Below are 8691 nucleotides of genomic sequence, written 5' to 3' on the forward strand. Positions count from 1 at the left end.
AGGAATTAGCAATGGTGTGAGTAGCTGCAAGCGAAGATGATTTTGTGGGGCTGTGAGGCATGATCAGATTTCACAGTCCTTGCATGTTTTTATGTCTCTCAACTTCTGTCATTGAAGGTTTTCCATTCTTCTCAGCTTTTTCCTTTTCCTTGAAATGAGCTCCTATAAAGAATACTATCCTGTTTGGATTTAGGAAAAAAAAAAAGCCTTTTACTTAAAAAGGAAAAAAATTCAAAAGGAATGCAAAAACACTCAATCAGCACCCTGGGGCACTGCCTGGCATAATTTATTTTTTTCTTTATTTTGCCTATCTATATCCTCTCTGCTATGTCTATCTTGGCTTCCATATTCAGAACGATTATTATGTTAAAGCTTTTACATCCAGCGTAACTCATCTTAAACACCCGTAGGGTTTGGTGTTCTGTGTATACTCTCTGGGTATTTTTCAGCTCTAGAAGAAAATTGTAGAAGAATTTAGGACTAATATCTAAGTACATCAGCTAAGTACATCAAAATTTTAGGCAAATAAGTGAAATTACAGATCAATTCTCAGCTAGTCCTTTATTTCTTCTAATACTTGAGATGGGTTAGAAGGACTGAAGGTTGTTTTCTCTTCTGGCTTTTTAAAAAAACTGTTGTAGCTGATCTGAAGAACTGTTAGAATGAATATTTCAAGCATGTTTGGTTTTTTGATTTATCACAAAAATAACAAAGAAAAAGAACTTGCATTGCTGCTGTTCTAAAATATGTTGCTGATATTCTACATGACATCAAAGACCACTTTTAAAAGGTCATTTAGCACATTAAATAAATTTAACTGGATGAATGTCTATACCAAGAAATCTGGACAACACCAACACCATGTTCTAAATAGCAGTAACCTCTCACTCACTGGTTATAAAATGAGTTTAAATAAAAATCAGTGAAAGATTGAATTTGCTTCCTGTGGTCTGCTATACTTGAAAACTACCTTATCTTCCATATTATCTTTTTTACAGTCCCCTAAAATGTGCTAAGGAATAAACAGAAAGGTTAAAGATAAGGAGGGTAAAGATCCTGGTGTAACATCAGATAGCATGTAGCAACTGGGTACAGATATGAAAATATAGTGTATATCTGGAATGACAATAACAGTCAACCTAAGATAATATCACTACAAATACAAATACGCAGATTAAATAAGCCACAAATGTGATACTTCTCAAAGGCTCCAGGAATGCAGCACTACACAGTAAACCCAGAATTGTCTCAGAATATGAGTTCAGCAGAATTCAAAAACTGTTCTCCCTGGAAAAGACCAAGAGATGTGCCCAGGCAGTATACCAGCCACCAGGCATGGACTTCACCGATTAATCACAAACTTGGGGAGGTATCGCTGCAGCAAGCAAAGCTATGTGATGCCCAGGCAGAAATGTCCCTGAAGGAAAGCATCAGATTGTCCAAACTGCAGAAATTGGTGATGTTAGGCTCTTCTTCAGTCTCCTGGAGATATGCAGGGATTTTCAGGTGGTAACTAGCCTGTGCAGCAAGCATTGTAAAGAGATTTGTTTGCTGAACCTGGTGCTCTGTGGAGGCACTGGGCTTGCTGCTCATGGGAGAGGAGAGCTGCTGCATGTCAGCTCCCCCTCCTGCTTTTCTTTCCCACTCTCAGAAGAGCAAAAGTCTCTTTTTGGTCTCAGTTACTGCAGTGTAAAACACGAAAAACTCTGCTGAAGTCACTTTAAAGTATGCGTATGAAACAGGCTTGAGGTCAGCATCTCTGTAACTGCCTGCAGGTTATTTCCAAGAAGTGGGAAAGTGTTAGGAAAACACCGCGCTGTACTCAGCATTTCATGCTCTCCTGTAATACAGTACACGAGCGCAACAGTTTAGCACAGCAAGAAACAGATGTTATGTGCCATCAGATAAGATCACTTGACACAAGCAAAATAGGTCCAGTATATGTAGTATAAATATATGATGTACTGGGTAGAAATACCTTTTTTAGTTATTAGTTGCTACCTGTGGCTGAAAACAGTTGCAGTGCAATAGGGATGGCTATCATGGGAAAACTAGGGAGAGAGCAAGTCAGAGAGATCTAGATTGATCCAGATGGCTTTAGATATAGAAATAAGAGGGAAGACATGGTAATTGTAAGTGGTAAGTCTCTTGACTGCCTGTTGCCCTAGTTGCCCTTTTGGTGACAAGTCACTTTAGGGAGGAAATCTAACTGTTTGTGGCATTCTGCCGACAGGGAGCAACTTATGAAGACTGGAAAATGTCAATCCATACGACGGAATTGTTAACCCTTCTCTGGGAGGGAGGAGTGTTAATTGCTAATGGAGAGCAGGGTGAGAATAACTGTGAGAAAACCTCTTAGCTAACAGCCCATTTTGCTGTCACCAACTTTTGAAGATTTGCTAAATGCTCCTCTGCCAGTGAGGCAAACTGGGAGCCTCTTCCCGGCAGTGTGTGGGAAGCGGTGCTGGATTCAACCCCATCTGGTGCTGGGCAAGGGCAAGCCCCATCCTCAGCACCCTCGCTGGGGCAAACCCAGCCTCCAACCCTGCCGCACAGATGCAAGCTCTACATTTCAGAGGGGAGACTGAGGGGAGACATGTGTCAGTACAGTGAGAAACCACCAGCTGAAATGAGATGCCTGCAGAGTGTTTGGATGGATGCTGTTGGCTTTAGCCAGGCACAGGCATTTGTCCCCTTCCAAACTCATCTCACTTGCTGTTTATTAGCTCCCTATTCTTGTGTGACAGCCTTGGTTACGGGAAGAGAGTACAAAACTGGAGGAAAACTGTTCCGTAAGGCTGCTCTAACTCACACCAGGGATGGAAAAGTTCTTTTTGGCTTCAGACCACAGAGGTGGCTTACGAAGCCCTTGCTTGTCCTCAGTCCTTCAAGAATACGTACAGAAACAATGGAGAAAGAGGTCATGATCTGCTGCTCATATTTGTGGTGAGTCACAGACTTCAGTGAGCAAGATCAACTATGTCAGGCTCATTTGATTATGAAATCCAGATAATATCCCAGTGAAAGCCATGAGAACCACTCTCGCTGCGACGTGATTTCAGTGGGTAATTCTCTCCTACGATGACTACATGAGAATAGTTGTTTTTCACTCAATGCATCAGGTGGATTCACAGCCTGAGTTCAGTGCTTTACTGACAACGGGCTTAGCTCCATTCACACTACCTGTTCCTGCCTCACTGTGCAGCGTCCCTGTAACACCCCGAGGTAGCCTGGCAGGGCCAGTGTAGGCAATGCAGGCAAGTGGCTTGCCCAGCTCCAGCCAAGAGAGGCGATTGTCCTCTAAAACCTTTGCAACAGGTGATGGCCAATAAAGAAAGATACTTAACCTATGAGGTCTGGATATTGGAAGGGAGCAGGAAGTTTTTTCCCCTCTCTGCAAATTGGCCCCAGCTGATGAGGAGCCTGGCGGCAAAGACCAACACACTGATTGTAGAAGTAAATTTGGAGAGCAGAATGTGAGCTGGTGGGCTCTTACTCCTGACCCATCTCAGCAAGCTGTGCTGTTCCTTTTGTTATATGTGACGAAAAGACCCACAGGTGATACTAAAGCAATGCTCATCGGGGAGAAAACAACCCATACGCAAGGGTGATGAAACAGCAGGGAGGGGATCTGGTTTTCAAACCCAAGCCTAGCTACTGCCTGATTAGTATGTCACATAAAGTGCAGTAGCAGTAAATATGCCTAGTGCCAAAGGAAGGATATAATGAGGCCTGAATTTCTTCTCTTTGGGAGCACTCTGCAGAAACATTCAGGGCTGCACACCAGGAGGCGGGGCTGTCGGTAGGAGCAGGTGGCAGCACATCTCGCTGCTCAGTGCAGATTAGTTCATTAACAGCAGGTTTCACGGCTGTTGCTTCTCCCTGGATTTTCAACTCTGCCTCCTACACCCCACAGCAAAGCACCCAAAAACTGGTCGTCCTCTGTGGGGAGGGCTCTAGCAAAATCACCCCGCAGACAGCCAGCTGAGGCAATGAGGGAGAGATTTTGGAGAGGTATACTAGTAACCTCTAAGCGATGTTGCTTTAAATCTGCAAGGCTAGAAATTTCTGCACGAGGCTTATTTTGTTAATAAGTTCTGCTTATTTGCAAACCTATTTTAAACAGACATGCTCCTATTTTAAAGACTTCCATAATAACTTTATTATATGTGCTACAGAAGGGTGAGATTGCCCAAAGATGCTGTGAATCACTTTATCTTGGCAGCAAGCGTTATAAAGTATATACAAAATCGTAAAGTATTATAATACTGTTTTCTGTCAGGAGCTTGATGCAGGATGAGATCTTATGGGAAATCCTGCTAATAGTGAGGTAATTGCTGAGTTAGATGAAAGGCTTACAGCTGCTGAGAGCTGGCTGCAGCAGGAACAGAGGAGAGAACTACCTGAAAGGAGGTTGTAGCGAGGTGGGTGTTGGTCTCTTTTCCCAAGTAACAATGAGGAAATGGCCTTAGGTTGCGCCAGGGAAGGTTTAGATTGGATATGAGGAAAAATTTCTTCACCGAAAGGGTTATCAAGCATTGGGACAGGCTGGCCAGGGACATGGTGGAGTCACCATCCCTGGAGGTATTTAGGACATGTAGATGTGGCGTTTAGGGACATGGTTCAGTGGTGGACTTGGCAGTGTTAGGTTTATGGTTGACTTGATGATCCTAAAGGTGTTTTCCAACCTAAATGATTCTGTGATTCTACGACTGTCAAAGGAGCTGAAGGAATCAGACACACAAATCCCACAGACATGTAGCAGATTTGGGGTGTCTGAAGCTCCACTAAAAATCCCGACCTAAGCAAAGAGAGCTATGATAGATTTTTTACACTTAAAAGGTGTTTGTGATTTGAGGTTGGTCACATTGCAGGTGCACTAAGAAATGCCGTGGCGGTGAGCTGTGCAGGTGCTGCTCACAGAGCTCCCCACTGCCGACAGAGAAGCGGGTACTGCCACTGCGAAAATGCCACATGCAACAGCTTCATTTCATGCAGAGAGACCACTTTGGGACACAAAGGTACAATGCATTACCTGAGCACAGGTATTACAAGCTAGCCCTTGAAAGAGGCAACAAATGCTACTAGGTTTAGAGAAAGCTGGGTGGGAAAGCAAAGAGTTTTAACGTTGAAGACAGCATCTTCTTGCCTTAATTCTCCCAGCCCCTTACTACTGTTAAAGTTGGGGAAATTAATATCACTAAGATTATTAAGGAAAAGTACTTGGAGGCCTGAGCTGTCATACGAAGACACTGCTGGAAAAAAGCCATAAGCATCAGGAAATTGCCGAGACCAGAGGAGCTCTCATCTCAGCCACCTGCCAGAGCTTCAGAGCAAGGAGGAAAGCCTGCTAATTGCAGGGGACATATCAGTAAATTGGCCCTTACACCAGACTGGTGAAAGGTATTGATTTTCATGCCTATCCTAAGAAAGGCTTGATGGTGCTTATCTTCTTTTTCTCTCTTACTTATACTTTTACTCAGTTCCAATTGTTATTGTGTGCAAACAAGGCTGCCAGAGAATATTTAATGACCTCAAACATAGGTATCTAGTGCTATTCTCACACCTCAGGTGTCTGAGACCTCCTTTGGAACTGGTGGTAGTGGCGTGGGGCAGCTCAGGGACCAGCAGACACAGCCTAAAAGGACTGAAATAGCACAAGCACTTAGTTTGGGCACCCAAATTGCTCCCATAGTTTGAAATTGTACCAGAAAAAAAAATAAACATAGTAATTTTTGCAAGGAGAAGCCTCTTGCTGAGTTACCAAGGCAATGCCAACCCCCCTGGAAATCACTGCAGCACCCAGCAGCAGTGAGTTGGTGCAGGGTGAAGCTGCACGAGTCCCTTAGCCGGGGAAGGGACAGATCTCTGTGGTCTTCAACACTTCTCACATTGCAGATGACCTGGCTTCCCCCCCAACATGATTGGTTAAAGCCCCTTGCACCTCCCCCAAACATGGCCCTGGCACGCCAAATGCCAGGCATGGGTTTGCAGCACTTCTCTCTTCTGGACTTGCACTGCCATGTGCGAAACTGCCAATGTACAGGAAAGAAAATAGCTCAGAAAGTCCTTCACCTGCCATGCCTTTACATCCTCCCACACTCTCTGGCTGTTAGGGAGGCCACAGAGATCCAGTGTTATTTTAATTTCTTTGAAATTAGTCAGGTCTACTGTGCTGAGCAACACCATAAACAAAATTATGAAGGAGAAACGGAAGGCCACCAAACTGGGAATACAACCCATATAAAAGCACACATGTTTTTTAAATCTATTGCAACGCTGAAGTTGAATTTATGGCAGCATGACGATGCTGTCACATTTTTAAGAACATGCTATGCCAGCCCTTTCAGGATTGTATCCCAGCATTATTATTTAATAAGTTCCTTCAGCCAGAGTGTTCACAAATAAATAAACCAATAGGTTAAGTGCAAAAACAATTCCACTAAAAGGATGTGCTCTATTTGCTCTGCTCAGGTATTGCTAATAATAGAGGTATTGTAAAATGACTCAAACTGTAACAGAAATGTTGAATGCTTGAGTGCACACTGCAGAGGAATACCCGGCCATGTAGACACTGAAATCACATCCTTTCAAAGTAGCATGGGGAAGTAAGCGAATGCCACATAGCCCCGGTATACCCTGTCCAAACAGCAGGGGTTTAACAGTATTTCTGTTCCTGTTTGCCAGGCTGTGTTTGGGGAAGAGAGCATTCCCTTTGAAAAATAACCTCTTCAAATGACAGGCACAATATTTATTAATCAGCAAATGTGCATTTAACAAGCTCAGCTGGCTGCCCTCTGCTCTGGCAGTTTCAGGAAAACCTTTCTTGCAATGCATTGCACTCTGCTTTCCTAGCGGGCTGGGGATGCCATCCGCTCTTTCGCCTCTGCTGGCTGTTTTCCACATATTTGCTTACTCTTTTCCATCCCAGTTAGCTCTGCATAGCCTGGAGGGAGTGAACTAGATTCTCTTTCTGGGGCATCATCAAAAGAAATGTTTACCAAATTGCAGACAATCACATCTGTGTAAATCTGGTGGCAGCACATGTGCACTGCAGTGGCCTGCAGAGATTTTATTTTTCCTGATAGCACGGGAGGAAAAGCATCCAGTGCCCTCCACCCAAAACCCAGGATCATTACGTAAGGCAGGCAATCATTCGGCAACACTTTCCATCTGCTTGGAAACAAAAGCATTTGAACTGAGACCATTTGGGGATTATAAATCCCAGGGTAGCATTTAAATCATGTTTTGAAACAGCCTTCCTCTGAAACAATCCTTTTCAGTCTTCCTCCATCAGCAGCAAATTACCAATCAACTACCATATTAAAGAGAAGTTTGTAGTTATTTGGATCAAATGTGTCAGCTAGAATATTAAAATGTTCAAAATAGCATACAGTTAACTTGCATATTTCTTGAGGCAGAAATTATTCTTCCTGTTTCTTAAGGCACAAAATTCACTCTCTGCAATCAACCTGCACCAATAGAAATAAGACTTTCTTTTGCATCAAACTCCTTGATTTCCAAGTACAGTTTTCAAACAAACTCTCCTTTTGAACAGATATCATGCCTAACAACAACTCAGTCAAATGCCATGCTGGGTAATGCCAGGCTGTGTCAGTATTGGAGCATCTGCATGGAACCAACTCCTCTTTTCTGGAATTCCCACCTGAATTGGCCAAAGAAATAGGCATACGCAAAAGTAGAAACATTCACTCACATTTATAGATTTGAATCACATCAAAGCCATTTTTTTGCATAGGCACCCACTGGGTTTAATCAGAATTTTAATGAATTTGTCTTTCAAGATATTTGCCTTTTTTCCAAGAATTAGATAGTTCCCATTTTATAACGATATTCCTGGTTCAAGACCTATTTCTAGATCAATCCTTCCACTCTTGATCTACAAATGAAATCTCAATTATAGCCTAAAATATCCTCAAACAATTATTCATCATACAACATAAAGTTATAGCTGTAGAAAGGATCTCGGGACTACAGAGTTCATCTCCCTGCCCTGCACCACCTACGTAGCCCTTCTGACAGACATTTGTCTAAAGGTCCCTGACCAGGGAGATCCCATACTTGCACTAACCAATCTGCCCCAGTGCATCATCAGTCTTCCCCTTAACAACATTTGGTTTATTCTTTAAGTAAGGTCTCTAACACATAAATAATCAAGACCTGATGATTGGAAAACATGTAGTTTATCCAAACTTTCTCTAAACTGGGTTTTCTTATTCACTGCCATCTTGCTCTTTTGTTACTGGAATTAATTGTGCTAGCCACCTGATTACAGTTGACCTCATTAATAAGGATTAATGCAAAAGAGCACTAAACACTGTTTTCCTAGCATCATTTATTGATTGCAGCAAAGACTCTGGCTGGGGCTGGGGGACGTGCTCAGCTTCCAGATGGTGCCAGCAAACTGCTTTCTCCTGGGTGGTAAAGCAAGTGAACAGGTATTCACACACGCGTCCCAGGGAGGTTAGACATTGTTATGCATTAAGATATCACATTTAGAAGGCTAATCACTAATTAATATCATAGAATCATAGGATCATTAAGGTTGGAAGAGACCTCCAAGATCATCAAGTCCAACCGTCAACCCAACACCACCATGCCCACTAAACCATGTCCCTAAGCACCTCATCTACCCGTCTTTTAAATACTTCCAGGGATGGTGACTCAACC

This window comes from Pygoscelis adeliae, unplaced genomic scaffold (genome assembly GCF_000699105.1).
Source record: "Pygoscelis adeliae isolate BGI_AS28 unplaced genomic scaffold, ASM69910v1 Scaffold4, whole genome shotgun sequence".
In the NCBI taxonomy this organism is placed as follows: Eukaryota; Metazoa; Chordata; class Aves; order Sphenisciformes; family Spheniscidae; genus Pygoscelis; species Pygoscelis adeliae.